The sequence below is a fragment of the Pseudorca crassidens genome, chromosome 17 (genome assembly GCF_039906515.1).
Source record: "Pseudorca crassidens isolate mPseCra1 chromosome 17, mPseCra1.hap1, whole genome shotgun sequence".
Lineage (NCBI taxonomy): Eukaryota > Metazoa > Chordata > Mammalia > Artiodactyla > Delphinidae > Pseudorca > Pseudorca crassidens.
In genome coordinates this window covers 52,163,428-52,185,529 of record NC_090312.1, presented here as the reverse complement: position 1 = coordinate 52,185,529, position 22,102 = coordinate 52,163,428, and the positions used below count along the sequence as shown (strand labels likewise).

General features: G+C 38.1%; 1 long non-coding RNA gene and 1 pseudogene across 1 annotated transcript in view; one reads left to right on the top strand and one right to left on the bottom strand.

Moving 5' to 3' along the window:
• LOC137210268 (uncharacterized) overlaps nt 1-726 on the top strand; it is a 291,880-nt gene extending 291,154 nt beyond the window's left edge. Inside the window, exon 3 of the long non-coding RNA XR_010936438.1 lies at nt 679-726. This is a non-coding gene — a long non-coding RNA (uncharacterized lncRNA). The remainder of the gene's footprint in view (nt 1-678) is intronic.
• The window catches only part of LOC137210248 (UDP-N-acetylglucosamine--peptide N-acetylglucosaminyltransferase 110 kDa subunit-like), a 100,017-nt pseudogene that overhangs the window by 77,054 nt on the left and 861 nt on the right, over nt 1-22,102 (bottom strand).

Genomic DNA, 22,102 nt, shown 5'->3' with positions numbered 1-22,102 from the left:
AGGAAAAGTCAGAGGGAAATGAAACAGGTGTATGCAACACCCCTCTCTACTACTGACATTTCTCAGAATTCTGGGGCAAGTTGCATCTATAAGGGGAAAGTTTTTCACCATGGAACTCACGGTGGTTGAACTTCTCATGAAGAATTTTTTTTTCACTACTGAAGAAAACTATGTTTGATTTTACCATAACTGAAAAGTTCTCCTGTGTCTACTTCTGAGGTTTGCCCTCAAGACTACTGTTTACCTAATGGAAGTGACTCCTATGCATGGAGGAAAAAGTGCACCATTTGAAGGAAAAGCTAAAGGAGTGATATTCAGTTAGCTCCTCATTCCACCAATGAAAACATACACATAGATTTTCCACTTTACACCTCATTCTCCACCTTATTTTCAAGATTTTGAAATGAACATGTAGGGTCTGATGAGTTTGTCAATAGTCTATAATTATTAGTGTTATTAAAATAGAATACAAATGATAAGCCATATGTAAAAATGCTGTGCGAATAAACTGCTATACCCCAAATAATACAAATGAGTGAATGGCAGTAAATACTAAGAGGGATTAACAACATAAAGGATATTAAAAACACACATAAAGGATATTAAAAAAATGATGACTGTATTTCATATTTATGTGTCTTTTTCTCTCTCACTCTTTTTTTTTTTTGCGGTACGCAGGCCTCTCACTGTTGTGGCCTCTCCCGTTGCGGAGCACAGGCTCCGGACGCGCAGGCTCAGCGGCCATGGCTCACGGGCCCAGCCACTCCGTGCCATGTGGGATCTTCCCGGACCGGGGCACGAACCCACGTCCCCTGCCTCGGCAGGCAGACACTCAACCACTGCACCACCAGGGAAGCCCTTCTCTCTCACTCTTACTCAACTCCTAAATAACTACGAGAATATGCTCACAAATGGTAAGCATGTTTTGGATGTTCGATGTGTGTTTGTGGGAAAGAACAAAAAAAAAAACTGCCTCAATTAGGTCAAATATCATACAAGAGATGAATGAGATTAGAGATGGGATTGGTATTTGTGTTAGTTACTCAATAGCTAACCAATCACGGATATGACAGTGCAGTGCAATATGCAAATATACTTTTAAACAACTTCTCTTAAGTTATCTACTGTCTGTAAAGACAATCACACTCAACTGCTCTGCACTTAACCCCAGAGCTTCTGACTTAGAATCTCTTAGAAATAGGTACACGTTTCATTGCTTTGGCAACATTTACATGGCTCTGCATCAGGCAATACAACTGCTAAGACCACACTCTGGTAATTCAGGAAAGGCCAGTGTCCAGTTCTGGTCGTTCTACCACCCAACTGTGATCTAGGGTAAATTCCTGATAAAAAAAAAAAGAAAAAAGAAAAACCCTGAAGATGCTGAAACAGTATTTCCTACTTCACAGGGTCGTCATGGGGATAAAAGGTCAGTAGGATAAAGTGCCTCTCACCCAGGAAACATTGATAAATGCTACTGATGCTACCGTCCATCATCATCATGACCGATCAAGAACATATTGCCACATGGAAATTCAACATTCCCTCATGGAAATTAAACATTCCCTGGGCCATTCACAACTTTCCTTTAAAGGACTCATATTCTATGTGGGGTCTTAACACCTTCAAATAACAGAAAATACAAGTCTTTACGCCTTTTTTTCTGTAGCTAATTTTGGCATCTTTCACCTCTGTCCACTTAACTGTTGGTTTAGCACATTCTTGTCACACAAAGAAGCTACTTCCCAAAGAGAGGAGCAATGTGTCAAGTGACAAAGACATTGAGTGAAGTCTTTCACATCCTAGATTGCCCACGGTACAGCTCAGCTGGTCTCTGGGTTGGAAGGCCTGGGTCTACTTTGCTCATCTGTTACAGGGGAAGGGACATGGTCCTTAGCATGTGGTCTGTGAAACAGAAGCAGCTGCGGGTAGAATTATAACACAAGCAGAAATGGCTTCAATTCTTCCTTCTTAGGTCTTTTTCTTCTTGTTCAGCTGTTCAAGGAACTTGCCTGCCCTCTGTCCCTGCCAGGACGATGTTACGTCTGCCTGGATAAGTAGGTCACCATTGTATATCAGGAAAGGTCTTATTTGTAATCATCAGGAACCAGATACGGCTAATTTGAGCAGAAAAGGAAACTTTTGGAAGTTTATGGTTAGGCCTCAGTAACTAGAAGCAGACGAAACAACCGAAAGCCAAGGCTATGCTATTGCAATTATAGGATGAGGCCAAAGTGATGTTATAAGTCCTAGCTGGCCTTCCTACCAAGCAGCAACAGGAAACAGGAGGTTGACCCAGCACTGCTGGCCTTGCTTCTTTACATCATTTATTTGTAATTCAAAATCCAAGAGAGGGGTGCAGTTGGCCAACCCGAGGTCGCCCGACTGCTTTCCATCTGTAAGGGAGACTGAGCATGTGAGTAAACAGTGTATCTGACATGTTCAGCTTGTATAACAAGAGGAAGGCTCTGTTTCTCACCAAGACCCACAAAGTGGAAAATTCCCCAGAGAAAGGAATTTCAGATCAGATGCTTGGAAAGTTAAAAACAACAACAACAAACAAATGCAGATGTGGAATTAAAGACATGGAGTCATTAGAACCTATATGTGGAGTGATTCAGACCTGAGTTCACATCTGGAGCAAGCTACTCAATCTTGCTGAGCTTCAATTTTCTCTAAAGGAAACAACGTGGAAGATGATATCCACATGTAACTTGTGGTACACATGAAGGAGGGTAGTACAGTATATGATGCCTGGCACATCCTATGCATTTTCTAAAACTACTAGTAGTACTATTATTATTGTCACTTATTATAAAATTTATTGTAGAAATTAACAGGGAAAGTATTAATAAATGTTTATACAGTGCTAAGTGTCACATTTATGATCTCAACTAATTATTTGTTGATTCAACAAACATTCCACATATCAGAAAACAACCTGTTAGTATATATATATATATATATATATATATATATATATTTTTTTTTTTACAGAAGAAAAGAAATCCTGAGGCTTAGAAAGTGTAAACAATGTACCAAAAGTCACTCATTTAAGAGGTAATGCAATATTATTCAGCCTTAAAAAAATGAAGGAGATCCTTTCATTTGTGACAATATAGATGAAACAGGAGTGCATTATGCTGATGAAATAAGCCAGACAGGATAAATACGAACGATATCATTTATATATGGAATCTAAAAAGAAAAAAAGCCACACTCATAGAAACAGAGTAGAAAACTGGTTGCCAGGGGCTGGGGTGTGGGTGGGGAAAAGAGGGGAAGACTGGTAAAAGGGTACAAACTTTCAGCTGCAGGATGAATAAGGTCTGAGGATCTACTGTATAACATAGTTACTACAGTCAATAACACTGTATTGTATAACTAACATTTTCTGAGAGAATAGAACTTAAGTGTTCTCACCAAAGAAAGAAAAAAAGGAAAAAGTGTCATGAGCTGTTAGATGTATTAATTAACGTGATGGGAAGGATCCTTCTGCAATGCATCTGTATATCAAATCATCATGATATACTCTTTGACTATCTTACAATTTTGTCAATTATACCTCGATAAAACAGGAAAAAAAGAGGTAATAAAGATGAGATTCCAATCCAGGATTATCTAGCTCAAAAAACTACACTCTTAACCATTACAATATAGTATCCATCCATATGTTGTAACTGTAAAATGCTTAACACAAAGGAAACGTTAAATAAATGGTATTTATTCTAACTCTAATGCTTACTAGATATGTTATGTGGTATGTTTTACTTCTAACTACAAGGGTATAAGGTGCAAATTCTTGCTACAGAACATAAAAGCCCCTGTGGTACCCTGTAGGATAAACACAGTACCTGTAAATCTCTCATCTCTCAACACAGAGTCTCCTCAAGTTGGAGGTCTTTACCCCCTTTATAATGTGGGAATAATGCCTTTCCCACATTTGCACTGGGCATGAAAATCCATACTTCCAGGTGTATACTGAACCTCCACTTAGCTCCTCGTCACCTTGGAATCACCAGACCAAAGATCATTTATTCCATTAATATAAATGATGTAGGGATAGAAGTACAGAATATACAGAGAGTATTGGAGGAATCCAAACAACAAGTCCTCCACTCTCAAAACAAATTTTAGAGTTCCAAAAGTAAAGAGCAATGTTTGGAAATAAAACTAAAAATGAAACTAACATCTACAATTAGCCAAGTATTTATTATGGGCCAGGCTACTTACTAGGCACTTGATAAACATTACAGCTCATCTTCCTGCAGTCCTTCATAGCATATAATATTCTTTCTATTATATAGAGAAGAAAATTGTATCTAAGCAGGTTAGTGATTAGCCCAAGACCACAGGGCTAGGCTGTAAGAAAAGAAGGCCAACTTTCAGTGGTCAAAATGGTGATGGATGTTATAACTAGAAGATTATGGCTAATCAAATAAAAATATTCAAAACGGTCCTAATGTATTATTAGGATTTCTTTAGAATAACTTGGGTGCCTTAGTGAATACAGTAGTGGTAGGCACTACAGTCTCTTTAATTTGCTAATCATACAAATCTACTTTAATATTCTTGGTGACAAGGAGCTAACTACTGATAAGACAGCTTCTTCAGTTTTGGGGCTACTCCAGGGTGAAATGCCGGAACGTCTTACTGCCTGCAACGTTACCTAGTTCTACCAGGGGGAATAAAGCAGAACAAGTAGCCACTGTTCTTGACAAATGGATACAGTTTCAGTTTTTCAAAATGTGAGTGTCAGATTCATTCATTGTATCAGATAGATCTGTCAAATGGCTTTGCCCATTTACTAATGGATGGCACACTGCAGACACACGTTGGGTCAAAGGACTCAATGTCACCTCATTGATACTGTCATCAATATAACTTGTATTGGCATTTTGTCTCACCCTGACTTTAAGGACTATGTGAGGAGATCCAAGTCTCCAGACCATGGACTGATCGATCACCTCTGCTTGACACAGTATTCTCTGCTCATTTCCAGAGGGGACCAAGGATGAGCTCTTGTACTTCTGAGTCTATTCACCCTACCTGGCAACACATACTAGCTGGGCTGATTGGATCAAGCAGGAGCCCCAGAGTTTAAATTTCCAGCTGCATTGGAGGAAACAGAGGCTATGCCCCAATCCCATAACCCCTCACTTCTTACTGCTAGCCTATCCTAGGCTGTTCTTGCTGATAGGAGTACTTCATGCTAAAAATTAATTTTGCTTACCTGATGGCAGTCACGCAACCTCAAGTGCCATTTTTATAAATAAGGCAACCACCAATGGAGTGTGATTTAGGGTTTTTTCTTCTGTAGACCCTGCCTACCCTATAAAATCTCCCATTACTGCATCATGGAGACTATAATCCCTTTCCGAGGAACAGATTCTTTCCAACCATAAGATGAAATAAGAACCTACATTTCCATACTGCCCAAAAGGAAATACATTGATTACAAAATGCAGGAGAATGACTGATTTTCCACATTTGTTGTGTTCATTAAAGGGTTTTTGAATAGACTTGACAGTATTAAAGAAGCTCAACACACACAAAATAAAAATTAATAAATGAAGAGAAAAAAATTGCATTTACAACAAACAACAAAATAAACACATTGATATATAAAAGGTTGTTATACATCGATGAAAAATGGATGCCATAAAGTCACAAACTAAAAAGTATTAACAGCCAATAAAGATATGAAAATATGTTCAACCTTGCTATTATTAATCAAAGAAATACAAATAAAATAATTCAGGTGTCATATTTTACTGACTAGAATGACAAAGTTTTAAAAAACTTGATAATACTGGTATTGATATTGATAATACTGGTACTGATGAGTGTGTGTAAGAAACCACATTGGATGTTAAATTCTTGGTAGAAATAAAAAGCACGGTAACCTTTCTGGAAGACAATATGTCAGTATGTACCAGAACTGACAACCAGCCATTCAAGTTCTAGAAGTCCATTCTAAGGAAATAAACAAATGCTCAAAGACATATGAACAAGGATGCTTGTCTCATTGTTTAGCAGAGCAAAACAGGAATAATCTAAATGTTGAACAGTAGGGACTGGTTAAATAAATAATAGAATGCTGTTCAACCATTAAAAATGATGCTGCAGATTTTTATTAGGTGATGAGTAATCATACTTATATTACTAAATAAAAATGTTATAGAACTGTTTTGTAGTTTGATATAATAATTAAAGGTATTTTATACTTGCATTGTATTTATATGCACCCCGTCACAAAAAAGTTTCAAAAGATACCCTCAAAAATGTTACAGAGATGATTTATCAGAAATGGGATTTTGAGTTACTTTTCCTTTTTTCTTTAAATCCTTTCAATTTTGGAGTTTCTGCAATGAGCCTGTATTATTTTTACAATTAAAAATATTTAAATTTACAACAAAAGGATCTAAATTCCTCCAGTTTTCCATTTATTTTCTACCCTGGCTCAGGGTATTTGTGTAAAAAAAAAAAAAATCAGCTTATTTTCTCTTTTGTATCAATCTAAATTTACTTTTCATAAGTTAACATTTTAGTCTGGCAAAAGTTTCACACAGGAAAATTGTTAAGGTCTGAGTATTCTATTACCTTTAAAAGCACTGGAAACTTTGAAATTATTTCTTTCAGAATTTTCATATAATACTGAAAGGCGGTGGGGGGAGGTAGCAAAATGAAGGGAAATAGATAGTAGTAGCCAACTTCAATTAAGAAAAAGCAACAAGAGGCAGTTTGTACTCTTTTGATACGGTAGAAGCCCCATGTGTCAACTCATGCTAAAAAATGTATATATACACACACATATGTATGTTTGTGTGTATTATATGTATATGTGACACACACACATAATTAATCCCCAGTCTTAGGCTAATCAATCATTGTGGCAGAAATAACGAGCTGTTGACTACACTTTAATTAGCTCCTCCAGCCTGTAGAGGCATCACTAGGACCAAGATAGGAACAACATTCTCCATCTCCGCTTGCATCTGGGTATGGTTCTATCCCAAAGAATGTGACCAGAGGTGACTTGAAGAGTTTATGTCTGAAGGATAACGAGTTGATAATTGTAGCTTGCAGTTTCCTCTCTCCTTTCCTTTTTAGGACAAACGTAGAGCCACTTGATGAAGGTGGTGGGTCCCTGAATAACTGAGCAGAAAACTGACCCTCAGACCACCAAAGTCCATACTACACTCCTGAGTGAGTGAGAAATGAACTGTCCATGTGTTGCTCCACTGAGGTTTAAGGTATATTATTTAGTGTTTAACTAACACATTTTTTCTTTAAACCTCAGTTGCCTTCTCTGTAAAATAAAGTCTTTGAAAAGGATCCACTGTAAGTTTTTTCCATTGCTTATGTTTTTATCTTAGTTTTTAATTCTCAGAAACATTGCGCGCATTTTACCTTTTACGTTAGTAAGTCTACTTTTTTTCCCACAAAGATGGGTTCTTCAAGTTATGGAGAAGTCATAGCAGACTGTTGCTTCAGTTTAAGATACGCATTCACGTATGAGATGAGAAGGGTGAGGACCCAGAGAAACGCCTTTGACAGAGGGGAGTGAGAGCATACTGAAGAATGTTTAGTAATAAAGAATTCAGACGGGAGAAACGGATGGGTTACATCTAACAGATTTGCTCAAAGGAATTCTGGAAAGGCAAATATGTGAAAATGTATAGCAAAGACATGAAATGCCTTTTGGTCCCTAAATGGATTTCATTTCAAAGACGTGCATATTGCAAATACATGTACCATAACACTTCTCTGTCCACTTCTAGAATCTTCTAAAGCCTGACAGAACATGTGCAGAGAGAGGATGTCATTCCAAGATAATCGACTGCAAGTGACTAAATTAAGATAAAAATGTCCTTAACCTTGAACAGTTTTTAAAGAGATTTTAGAAGAAAGGAGCCCTCCAGGGGGTTGTATAACTATATAATTGTACCCTTTCTAAAAGGCTATTTACAGATACATAATATTTCCCCTCCATTCTTTAAAGTAAAATATAGGATAAAAAAATAGTTTGGGGATAATATTTGTTTGGGACAGCAGGCACTGCTAATCAGTACCACTCTCTCCTTATTCCTTACTATCAGAGCCCTGGTTTAGGAGACCCCATTATCCTTAAGGCTAAGGTGGCCAGTTTAAAATCCGAGCTGATGAGATCTAAGTGCAAGTCTGCTGACCACCTGTGGTAAAAAATTTGCTCTCTGAGTTAGACACTGCCTGTTTTTTCTTACTTAATTTCTTTTTTTTTTTTCCTTTTCTTTCTTCCTGCCCAAATTGTTGGAACACTATTGGAGATTCTGGGGTCACTTTGAAGCTATGTGGACGTGCTAGAGATGTGGAAGCTGGAAGAGCGAAGCAACCCAGTCCCCTGGTGATGCCCTTCAGCAGCTGGACTAACGCTAGAGGGACTATCTCCAAACTTCCTGCTACCCGTGGAAAGTCAGGTAAATCACTCATTCACTTTCTGTTACCTACTAACTGATCCAGAACTCTAACCTCAGGGTTCTAGAACCCTTCTCAGTATCCCATAGTCATACTCATGTTCCGGACTCCTGATCATCAGACTTGCTTATAGCAGATGTATGGGGAGGGCAGGCTCTTCTGGAAGCCCTCATACTTCCTCGCCTACCCCCACCACACACAAATAATGATCTTTATGTCCACTCATCCTATCTACACTCAGAGGCCAGGGCCCCCAGGAAGGCTTCACTGACAACCCTTTACTCCTCTCTACAAGCAGAAAGGGTAGAGGTGTGGGCTCTGGAATCAGACTTCCTAGACTTGAATTCTTAATCTGTTACTTACCAGTTTAGGACGTGGGCAAAGTAGTTACCTTCTCTGGACACCCCTGTAAAAGAGGAACACTAAGTAGCACCTACGTACCTTACTGAAAGGATTAAATGAGCAAATGCAGGTAAAGTTCTTATCATTTTTTCTTGGGTCAATCAATTGTAGCTGCTATTGTTACCTTTGACTAATTTAGGGCAGAGTCCCTTTGCCCTCCTTTGGTTCTCTGGGCCCGTCTCATTCACCACACACACAACCGCATACTGCATTCACAACACACACAACCGCATACTGCAGAGTTTTGAAAGGTGGTTCTCAAAATGTGGTCCCTGGGCCAGCAATATCAGCCACACCTGGGAACTGGTTAGAACTCTGGCACTGGAGCCCAGCAATCTGTGTTTTAACAATATTCTCAGGCAAATCTGATGCACACTAAAGGTTGACGACAACTGAGAACATCTGTCTCAGACTCTCCTGGAGGCATTCACCAAAAATAGAGTTACAGGACCTTACACCTTACCAGTTGGAGAACGGGTCTAGTAATTGCCCTGGTTATCATGCTTGTCATGATTTTTCAGCACATAAATGTTTGAGAATCACTGCCATTTTGAATGTGTGTTTCACTTGTCTGTTTTTCCAGTGGACTTTACTTCCTTGCAAGGAAGGTTTGTGAAGATTTGTTGCTGTTGTTTGCATTATTAGTTTTATTATGCTAATTCTAGAATCTCTGGTGCATAGTGCCATCTCAGGCAGGAAGTAGTGGCTCATTAAAACAGGTATCCCAAAAGTCTTAGTAGAACTTCAAGATTAATTCCTTCAAGAAGAGGTAAAATTGTCATTAGATGCAGATGATATGATACTATATAGAGAAAACCCTAAAGACTCTACATGAAAACTACTACAACTGATAAACGAATTCAGCAAGGTAGCAGAATACAAGATTAACATACAGAAATTGGTTGCATTTCTTTATACCAACAATGAAATATCGGAAAGGGAATGTAAAAAAACAATGCCTTTTAAAATCACAACCCCAAAAATAAAATACTTAGGAATAAACCTCACCAAGAAGGCAAAAGACTTATACATTGAGAACTGTAAGACATTAATAAAGGAAAGTGAAGATGATTCAAAGAAATGGAAAGACATCTCATGTTCTTGGGTTGGAGGAATTAATATTGTTAAAATGCTCATACTACCCAAAGCAATCTACAGATTTAATGCGATCCCTATCAAATTACCCATGACATTTTTCACGCAATTAGAACAAATAATCCTAAAATTCATACAGAACCATAAAAGACCCAGAATTGCCAAAGCAATCCTGAAGAAAAAGAACAACGTTGGAGGCATAGCCACCCCAGACTCAGACAGTACTCCAAAGTCACAGTAATCAAAACAGCGTGGTATTGGCACAAAAACAGACATATGGATCAACGGAACAGAATACAGAGCCTAGAAATAAATCCACACACCTCAGTTAATCTTTGACAATTAATCTTTGACAAAGGAGGCAAGAATATATAATGGGAAAGAGACAGTCTCTTCCGCAAGTGGTGTTGGTAAAGTTGGACAGCCTTATATAAACCAGTGAAGTTAGAACACATCCTTTCACCATACACGAAAATAAACACAAAATGTCTTAAAGACTTAAACATAAGACATGACACCATAAAACTTCTAGAAGAGAACACAGGCAAAATATTCTCTGACATAAATCATACCAATGTTTTCTTAGGTCAGTCTCCCAAGACAATAGAAATAAAAATGAAAATAAACAAAGGGGACCGAATCAAACTTACAAGCTTTTGCACAGCAAAGGAAACCATAAACAAAATGAAAAGACAAACTACAGAATGGGAGAAAATATTTGCAAATGATGCGACCAGCAAGGGCTTAATTTCCAAAATATACAAACAGCTCATACAACTTGATGACAATAAAAGCAAACAACCCAATCAAAAAAAATAGGCAGAAGACTTAAAAAGACATTTCTCCAAAGAAGAAATACAGATGGCCAATAGGCACATGAAAAGAGGCTCAACACTGCCAATTATTACAAAAATACAAATCAAAACTACCATGAGGTACCACCTCACACCAGTCAGAATGGCCATCATTAAAAAGTCTACAAATAACATATGCTGGAGAGGGTGTGGAGAAAAGGGAACCCTCCTACAACACTGTTGGTGGGAATGTAAGTTGGTGCAGCCACTGTGGAAAACAGTATGGAGGTTCCTCAGAAAACTAAAATAGACCTACCATATGATCCAGCAATCCCACTCCTGGGCGTATATCCAGACCAAACTATAATTCAAAAAGACACATTCACTCTGATCTTCACAGCAGCAATATTCACAACAGCCAAGACATGGAAACAACCTAAATGTCCATCAACAAATGAATGGATAAAGACGATGTGGTACATATATACAATGAAATACTACTCAGCCATAAAAAAAGAATGAAATAATGCCATTTGCAGCAGCAACATGGATGCAACTAGAGATTATCATACTAAGCAAAGTAAGTCAGAAAGAGAAAGACAAATATCATGATACCACTTATATGTGGAATCTACAATATGACACAAATGAACCTATCTATGAAACAGAATCAGAGACATAGAGAATAGACTGGTGGCTGCCAAGGGGGAAGCAGGTGGGAGAGGGATGAACTGGGAGTTTGGGATTAGCAGATGCAAACTGGTATATATAGATTGGCTAAACAACAAGGTTCTACTGTATAGCACAGGGAACTATATTCAATATCCTGTGATAAACCATAATGGAAAAGACTATGAAAAAGAATGTATATACATATGTATAACAGAGTCACTTTGCTGTACAGCAGTAATTAACACAACACTGTAAACCAAGTATACTTCAATAAAAAATAAGTTAATTAAATTTTTAAAAAGATTAATTCCTTCAGAAGAACAAGTACTACACATTCACAGAAAAAGCACCCTTTGAAAGTTTAAATTTTTGAATTTCTTTGCCACTTCCTTAGTTTTGATCATCTTGGACAATATATTTTTAATATTGACTTTTAAAAAGAGTTGTGTTTCAGTGTTTGCTATCCTCAGAGAGACAGAAACAGATAAGTACAACTAAATACTTGTTTTTCAAAAGTCTCAAAAGTATAAGGGAAATGAAAGTAATTATATCTTCAAATGATTTTGGGGTATGTTTCTAATTTCATACTTCTGATGCGATTCAAGATTAAAACTGTATTAAGACATTTGAGACATGCCGCATTGGTATTAAATGAATTTAACTTTGTGTAAAGTGGCAGAAATATTTTCTTCAGCAAACATACCTGCAGATATAAAATCACAACCATAAATCTACAAAAAAGCAAGCTATTGAATGAAATCTGATTGGTTATTTCCCTGCAGTATGGATCTGCTAATAATTTAATTTACTACTTGCTAACAGAAGCCAAAATTTAAATATACATATATATGTGTGTGTATATATATATATCTCTTCAATTTTAAATCATTCATATATATGAACAAGTATACATACACATATATAACAATTGTTCATATATATATATACAATTTAATACAATTAAATTGTATAAATTTATACAATTTATACAATTTAATATATTAAATTGTATATATACATATATATATACAATTATATGTATATATACATATATATATATACAATTTAAATTAAAGAAAGTACATCTGGTGGCCTATTTTTTCCCCCCGATTTCTAAAGAACATCATATTCTATTCTAGGCAGTGGAATGTCAATTCACCTTAAGGGTTGTTCAATGAGCATATCTGAGAAACCACTGGTTTAGCCAATGATGTACTTATTGAGGGAGGCCCTAGTGCCACTGTCAAGAGCTTATCCACAGGAGAGATAAGAAGGTACTTGTTTGGTTTGTGAAAAGAAGGAGTAGTGAGGAATGGCAGGTAGCTGCAGGCTGATGACACGTGATGTCCGTATATATGTAGAACCAACACACCCATAATTGCACCCATTTTCCATACCCAAATCCAAAGCCTTTATATCATTAATCCCAGGCAAAAACGGTAAGATTCATGTGTGTTACTATCCCACGGCTTCAAGATGCCTATAAACTCATATGAGTATGTCTTAGTTTTATCAGTGGAGGACAAACCAGGATTCTATCACCAAGCCCCATTCCATAACAGGCAAACCAGTCCAAGACTTCTCTGAGTGCTGCAGGAGAGTCTATGGAAGGGGCACTCACTCCACTGTGATGCCGAAAATGCCTTTGCACAGAGCAAACATTCAATACATGCTGAGTGAATGAATGAGTGAACTGGCTCATTTCAGGGAAATTCCATTCAACAGGCTGGCATTCCTTCCTACCCATCTTAACTGTTAAGCTTGCCATCAGACAAAAATTTAATTATAAAACTTTAGAGCTGAGGAAATTTTAGAAACTATCTACTCTCCAGAGGTATACAACTTTAATTTCGTGGTAAAAATCACTAGGAGTGATTTAGGAGTCTATCAGACCTCAGTCCAAATTCCACATCTACCATATTTTGGTGAGCAAATAACTACTTCTGAGGCTCTGTTCCATATATGCATTATGGGATATCATAATAATACATACATTAATTGTATGACTATCAGGGGATGAAATGACACAATCCATTTGCCATGGTCGGCTAAGTAATTTGCACCAAGTAAGCACTCAAGACATTAGCCAATATTAATAGCAGAGAGATGAAAACAAAACTCTGGGACTGATGCCTACCCTAGTGGCCCCAGTGGTCATAATGACTTTCTTCCATTCACCCTGCTCTCTTCTCACTAAGACTAAGGAAGAGAAGATGAACAAATTAGGAATAACAATTTGAAAATGGTTTTATACTCCCTGAATGAATGGAATTATAATAAAACGATTCATGAGTTCTGCAGAAATATGATGAGACTTTAGATCTTTATGTTAGTTCTCTACAAAACCAATTGATGGCCCTAAGATGTACCTTCCCACCCAGCCCCATCCTTACCAGGATCAAATATCATTGTAAATGGAAAAGTCTACAACACACAATCAACAAGCTAAGTTACAAGCCAGTGAAGTCTCGGAGCTTTGATAGAGAAAATTCAGATTTATCATTATATGTAAAAATAAGATGATATGAAGAACTCAATCTAAAAAATATTACCTGGAGATCTATAATCTCTACAATAGTGCTATAAAAAGTAAAGAGCTAGAAATCTATTTAGATGGTTTTCCTTATAAGAAAGCACTTTCTGTATAACTTTTAATGTACTATTGATGAGAACAATTCAACAAAATTCAAATAAATATCTGCAGATGTCCTACGAGAAGAAAAGAACAGAGTTAGATGTGACAGGGGATAACTGGACTTCAGGATGAGTAAGACCCTATACTTGACCTCAATAAATTAACATGAAATACAGTGGATGAGTCATGTACAGAATGTCAGAATTCTAAAAGGCCAAGCTAAGTACCAAAAGGAACACGTGGGGACTCTTAAGAAGGAAATAAAATATTGGTTAGTTGATTACGAAAAGGCAGAAGGGAGTAGGTTCCCTTTGGCTGCTCTTTGAAGAGATCACTTCCTTTCCCCCCTAGTCCTGAGGCTAGGGTGGCATGGGCAATAGAGGAATGTGGGGACTGAGAATCATTTCTACTCTCACCAGAGTGGCTGGAAGCAGATTTTCTTACCAGGATGTAGTAGTATGCTAATATGTAAGGGTTCTTGAGGTCAGAGAGAAGGGTTTGAATACTCCGGCTCCATCTCTTGCTGTGGGTCAAGTTTCTTACCTTTCCAACACCTCGGCGTCTTTATCTGAAAATTGGGGATGATGATAATGTCTCCCACCTGAGTGTGAGAACTATATGATACAGTGCATACGCAGGGCTAAATTTGGTGCCTGGCAAACAGAAAGTGCTCAGTACGGCAGGCGAGTGTAGTGACAATAAAGGCAAAGGTGACGGGGATAGTGCCGGTGTTGCTTCTGCCCCCAGAACAGGCTCTGACTGGGAGAGAGTTAAAGCACCTTTGGGTTCATGGGGGTTTATATATAAGCAACGGTTGATCAATGTGAGCTGGCTGTCCAAATGATTATGTGCAATCTAAGAAAAAAATGGGCCTCGGATCTGCTCAGCTACTTAATAATATTAGCAGCGGGAGTAGTCAAAGAAGCTAAATTTTATTACGTGTTTATATGCCAAACAACGTGCTGAACGTTTTAAAAGGATTTACTCACGTATTACAACGAGGCTATACGCTAGGTCCTGATAATGTTATTCGTCTCTTTCAGATGTTGACTGAGCCTCAGATGGGTTACAAAAGCACCTAAGATCCTGTTGTCAGTACATGACGGAAATGAGTTCAAATCCAGCCTGTCTGACTTGTTCTTAATCACTAAGGTATGAAATTAAGCATGTTGCCCTTTGCCTGATTCTCCTTCTGAGGCCTGAATATTTCACTTAGCTCTCTGAGTGCAGAAGAGAGAAAATTCTCTCTCCTTGACCCAACTTGGCATCAATATCCAACTCCCCTTCTCAAAATGGATTGCTTCAACGAGCAGCAATGAATGCTGGGTCGTGGACCAGTCACCTTGATGACTAAGAGTCAGACACTACGGAAAGAAAATGCTCTGTGACAAACCTACCCTTGTACAGAAACAAGACAGAAATGGGGGGACAGGGCAGAAGATAATGGAATAAGGCATAGGAAAAATAGCACCTGGCATCGTGACAGTAATAATAATAATAGTAGTAGTAGTAGTAATAGTAATAATAATAGACTTTACAATGCTCTAGGCATTGTATTAAGTGCTTGGTGTAAGTGACTTCATTTTAACATTGAAAACAAGTCTATGGGGATGAAATATTATTAACATCATTTTATAGGCAGGAGTATTGAGGTTCAGGTAATCAGGTAAATTGCCCAAGCTCATATGGTTAGCAAGTGAAAAGCAGAGATTTGAACCAGCACCTACACTCCTAACCATTATGCTATAACCATTATGCTGAAGACATAAGAATTCCAATGGTCTTTCCCCATAACCCACTCCTGCACTCCAGACTTAAAAAGTCCAAGATCAAGAGAGAGCAAGCTTGGAGTTGCCACTCTTCAGTGAGTGTCAATCATTTCAAAACACTGTATTTGCTAACAAGATGCAGTTCCTGTGATAATCTTCTCAACCAGCTATCAAGAAACAGGAAGCAAAGATTCAAGTAACAGTATGTTCCTACTTACGAGGAAGGTGGGACAGCACAGTTGACACTGGGCTTAACTGTTGTGGAAAACGTGGTCCCAGTAGGCATACATGCTGGTACATTTTCCCCACCTACCAAATACAAAAGAAGTATTTCATTTCCATGTTGCTCTTCAAAGTTCCACCTCATTCGTGCCTGTCATTCATCCTCTGGCCTCTTCCTGTCTCCATTTCTGTACAGAAAGGTGCTGAGTCTCTGCTCTCGGATACGAAAAGGGTGTGTTAGGAGAGGGAGCCATGGTACCTCGATGTCTTTTTTTTTCATCCTAATTCTATTATGCCAACTCCACTGAACTTAATTAGAGTGAATACAGAATTACACAATTACCCTCTGTTCTAGTCTTCAGATGTTATATTTTGATAAAATTTACGACATGCTGCTCTCCCCTTGAACACCAGATGAACACTAGAAATGGATGTGTGTTGACATAAAATCTGTTATAATTACAATTCAAGTATAGCTTACATAATGATAGTGTTAACATAAAATTATAGATGTGTAGAGACAACGTGGTCATGCATTTCTTAGTATAAGTACATGCTTAGACCAATATCTGTTAGCGGAATGAAGATGGAAGAGAATTTTGGTTAAGCCACAAAGGCTGTTTAAGGACTTGCAGATAGCTAAGGGGAACTCAAAGACCAGTAAGATAATATTTCCCCTGCCATGTTTGCAATTGCAAAGTGAAGGGAAGATGTGAAAGTAAGTACCCCTATGGAAATTACAACACAAGTACATTTTTTTCCTTGAATACCTGGGTAAATGCTTAAATTCTAATGTATATCAGTGATGCAAATTTTCAACTGAGTTTGATAAATCATAAAATAATAATTATACATATATGTATATAAAACGGCATGGAACTAGACAGTTCAGAATTACTTCTAATTAAAGAGGTACCCTATGACAACTAACTTAAACCTTACAAAATATGGTTCCAAGTACCCTATCAGAGTGAAAAGCAGGAGACTGAAAGGTTTAGTGTAAATGTTTGTAGTCATGGTGTCTTAAATAAAACTACTGTGTCACAAATACTATTAAAATAATTGTGACATTTCATTCACTTTTACTGCAAACAACAAAACAAACTATAGGTATTCTTTCATTTCAGGTAATTATTTTAGCTAACAGTTATTAAATGTTTTGAGAAGACAGAGTGCTAATTGCATTACTTCATTTTACCTTTAAAATAGCGCTTCCATGTAATTATTCTTAATATCTCCATTGTATTAAAGTGTATCTCTAGTTTAGACCTTTCTTCAGAACTGCAGACTTGTGTATCCAACTGTGTACTCAGCATCTCTACTTGGACGTCACGAAAACATCTCAAATCTTATACCTCCAAAACTGGTCTTTAATCCCCCAAACATGCTCTACACCAAACTTTTTCCGTCTTAGGTGACAGTAACCACACCTTTCCAGTTCCCCAGGTCCTACATCTCAAATTCACCCTTGACCCCCTCTTCCTTTCCATTCTTGCATTCAATCTACCACGAAATGCTGTCACAACCTTCCCAATGTGCCACTTCTGAGAATTACCAGCCGCTACCAGCCTGGTGCAGGCCACCAACATAGACCTCGAGGATCCTGTAGTCGCCTCCCGAGATTCTCCCTGACTCCACTCTCTCCCCACATCCTCACCGATACAGTTATGCTTTTCAAACAGTTATGCTTTTCAAACAAGAGACAGTTCATGCCACACGTCGGCTAAAATCCTGCCCCTGGCTGCCTACATTTAGAGTAAAAGACACAATGCATGTGATGGCCTCCCAGGACTTACCCAATCCATCCCATCACATATCCGACCTCCAGCCCTCCTGCTGTCTCTTCCTCCCCACTGACTAAGTCAGCCAGGGTGGCCTCCTTGATATTCCTCCAAGCTGCCCGGCATATTTCTGCCTTAGAGTTTTGGGACTGGTTATTCTTGCTCCCAGGGAGTGGTCTCCCCATCATACATTCTGACAACTCCCTCACTTCAAGTCTTTGCTCAAATGTCAACTTATAAAATCCACCCTGACTACCCTATTTAAAATCAGAACCTACCTGTACACTCCTCCAGCACTCCCAACCCAAGCCTCTTCAGTGAGCTTCACATCCTTTTCCTTATCCCGTAGCGCCCATCAACCTGTGACAAAGCATAGAATTTATTTAGAACATCCGTTTCCACACGAGAGTGTAAGGAGGGAGAAAGCATGCAAGAAGGAGCACGCAGGCAAAGGCTCTTGTCTCATTTATTCATTGATACGTCCAAGCATAGAGAACAGGAAGATGCTTGATAAATAGTCCTGAAAAAGATACAGATGAGGAAACTAGTAGTAAAGCTCAGAAAGTTTAAGTAACTTCCTCAAGGTTCTAGAGCTAGAAGAGGGTCACAGTAGAATTCACACTTGGGGATGTCTAACTTCAAATCTCTTAGCCTCTCTATCTTTTTTTTTTCTTCTTCTTCTTTGCGGTACAGGGGCCTCTCACTGTTGCAGCCTCTCCCGTTGCGGAGCACAGGCTCCGGACGCGCAGGCTCAGCAGCCATGGCTCACAGGCCCAGCCGCTCCGCGGCATGTGGGATCTTCCCGGATCGGGTCACGAACTCTCAACCACTGCGCCACCAGGGAAGCCCCTCTCTGCTATCTTAAGTCCATGCAATTCAGGATTTGTTTTAATCAGTGCCATGGAAATTCTCACTCCACTGAATAGGATCACTAAAGTGTTCTCTGTCTACATTTATATATATATTTTCCATTTAAACAAAGGAAACAGAAGAGGGGAATTCATCATGGGTTATTGCGGTAGTTTTACAGCAATGTTAGCAATAATGACATTTAAGTAATAGTGATATTTAATGATAGCATAATAATAATAAAATAATAGCTCTTAAATGTATTGAAGATGAATCGCATGCTAAACTCAGTGCTAAAATATTTCCATGTATATTTTGTGCAAAATCCTTATGAATATTCTATCAGATGAGCTTTATGTGTAACTCCACCAGGCATACTTCTCTTATTCCGCTTTCAAAGATAAGGAAATGGATGAGAATGTAGTAACCGTTTGATCAAGATGAGACTGGTAATAAGTTCTGAGTATGAATTTAAATTCAGGTCTAACTCCAGAATTTGATTCTCAATCCATACATGAAAATTCTGATAATTCCTTTGATAAGGGTATGTTCTCTCCTGGAAAACATCCCCCATTATGTCTGCCTGTGCTCATACCTTCAGGACACAGTCAAGTTTGAAACATGATAAAAATGTTTAAATAGTGTGCTTTAATAAATGGAAATATCTCCATCTAAACAATAACACAAAAAGGCAGGCTGAGCCCTTTGAAGTGGCTTCGTTGCTCTCTTCCATCCAGAACAAGAGAAGGAATCAACAGCTGCAAAGTAAAGAAAGCATGAAACCCAGAGATGGAGGATTCTGTAAATGACCAATTACAAGACTATTAAGCCACACTTTCATAGCAAGAGGCAAAATATTCCACTAAACTGAAAATTCTTCTACCCCTCACTCCAAGGCCCACACAAACATTAATGTTGCATTTATTAGGATGTATTTCCTGTGCTCTATCAACTTGACTTTCAGCAATTGTATTAATACAGTCCTTTCGCTTTGCACGTATATCTGAATGATGGATTCCATTACTGGAGTTTTGTAGAAAGAGTGGAGTGAACGAAGTAAAGTTTGGGAAGAGCCATCATAATCCATAATGATGGGCACTGAATCAGGACAAGAAGAAACCTCTCTTCTCATTTATTTGAATGAAAATTCTACTATATATTTATTGCCTCTGTACAGGGCCATCTGTTGAATAATGGAAAACAAGCATCTTTCATTTGGAGGTAGGATTTGTGTGCTCAAGTTTCGATGGGCCTGCAGAATTAATCTTGTTTTAGAAATGAAATAAAATGTAATTTCTTACTGTAAGTAGATGTGGTTAAGCAACTGGCAACTTTGATGTCTTTAAATCACTGCAGTTTCAGGGTAGGCAAATCTATAATTATTTCAAGCACTTCTTTATTGGTGCAACAATTGAGCAGTGTACATAGTGGTCAACAACCTGGGCATTGTCAGACGACTCTAAGTTTGAATCTAGACTTTGCCACTCACCAGCTATGTGACTTTCAGCTATGAGAATCACTTTCTTCAGCTTTACACTGTGGATTATTATATGCCCTTTGCAGAACTACTGTAAGAACTAAATGTATATGGGCACAGTGGCTCATAGTAAGGGCTCAAATTAGTACTGTGGTCACTACTAGTAGTACTGAAAAGAAATTAGAACTTCTATTCTCATAAAGTGGGATATGTGTCCCTTTACCATTGTAATTTCATATCATTTTACTTTTGACCTTATAATTTAATAGCTTGATCCAAGAAACATTTAGCAGTAAATATAATTGAAAGAAGATTACCTGTCAAACATGAAATACTGTAGTATCAAGTGTGCTGGCACAATACTCTTCTCAGATAATTAACCTGTAAAAATATGTTATTGTCTTCTTTTTAATTGAGCACATTGAACATATATATTTACTGTGCCAATTGGCGAAAGGTCCATTAATTCATCAGTCTAACTATATGTTGCATAAACGTCTTCTAAACATAAACGTATATGTATTTTATTTGTTGGGAAAATGTGTTTGAGATTGTTCTTTTCTGCCTATTTAAAGTAAAAGAGGATGAGAAGTAGAGTTAGGCTTAATGTACTTTGTACTCCATTATGCCATGAAAATGCTTCTGTGCCCTGGAGACAACAACAAAAGATTTGCTTTAATGACAAGAATCAAGTATGTTCTAAAGCTTCCAGGTAGGAGGCGTATAGGTTGCAGTTTATATCAGAAGTCTTTGCTCTCTCTCTCAACTGCGTCTAGATGGGAAAGATGTGGTCACAAATGCTTCAAGGTGATATAGTAAATGTTGGAAAAGAGGCGGGTAGGAGGCAGAGTTTTGAATATCTCAAACCTGAGCTAGAAGGATTTTATTTAAAGAAAATAGCAGATATGATTTTTCACTTAAGGAAGCAAACCTGACATTAATGTAGGAAATTAGCTCTTTTACCTATGATGCTTTCAAATGCACATGGCTGAAAACAAATTCAAAATAGTCAAAGGAAATTTAAGAACAAAAACCAAACAACAACAACAACCTCAACAAACAAGTACTAGAAATTCAGGGATGCAGCCATATTCAGATACAGTTGGATCTGGACGTTCCAGAGTATCAGCAGGGTTCCAGCTCTCTCTCCATTGCTCAGCCCTGCTTACCTCTGCAAGACTTTATTTTACAGAAAGTCTCTCCTTGTGCTGGATGGTCACTGGGAGTCCCAGAGTCATATCTCCCCAGCTTAGAAATTCCAGAGAGAAAAGACAATTCTTCCATTTTGCTCTGAGACAAAAGTCCTGGGGAGCAGTCTGATAGACTTAGCCGAGGTCAGATGCCTACCCATGAGCCAATCACCTGCTTTACTGGAGTTCAGTCCCTGGGCGACTCATCCCCGGGGCCCGTCAGGAGGCAGGATAGCATTATCTGGCAGTTCTCCAAGAAAAGCCTGCTGTTTTTGTAAGATGAAAGGGGAGAGGACATGGATAATGAAACCTGTATCTGCTTCTGTAAAATCCACAGAATCTTACTCCCTGCCCTGTGTCGATGACCATGCAGTAAGCTGACCCAGGAGGTCATTTTTCCAACAACAGTCTTTCTATATATGACTAAGGAACACACTGGTAAAAGAATATGGGAGAAAGTCTGAGTATGACAAGTCAGCTAGACCGATATTAACTAAAAAAGCTGTGTGAAAATATCCTTAAAAAGTTGCCCCCAACTCACTCAAAGTCCAAAGTTGGAGCTGGAAATACAATGTCATGGAGTTTGGATAAGAACAGGTTTTCTCCAAGCTGAACTATGACACAGAAATTAGAGACTTCCAGAAACTATACTTTTTCAAAGAAAAAACATCACATGAGAAAAATGAGGCCTAGAAAAATTAAATGACTTAAGCTAATTAATGGCAGGACTGAGACTAGAGTATACTTTGTGTAATTGGC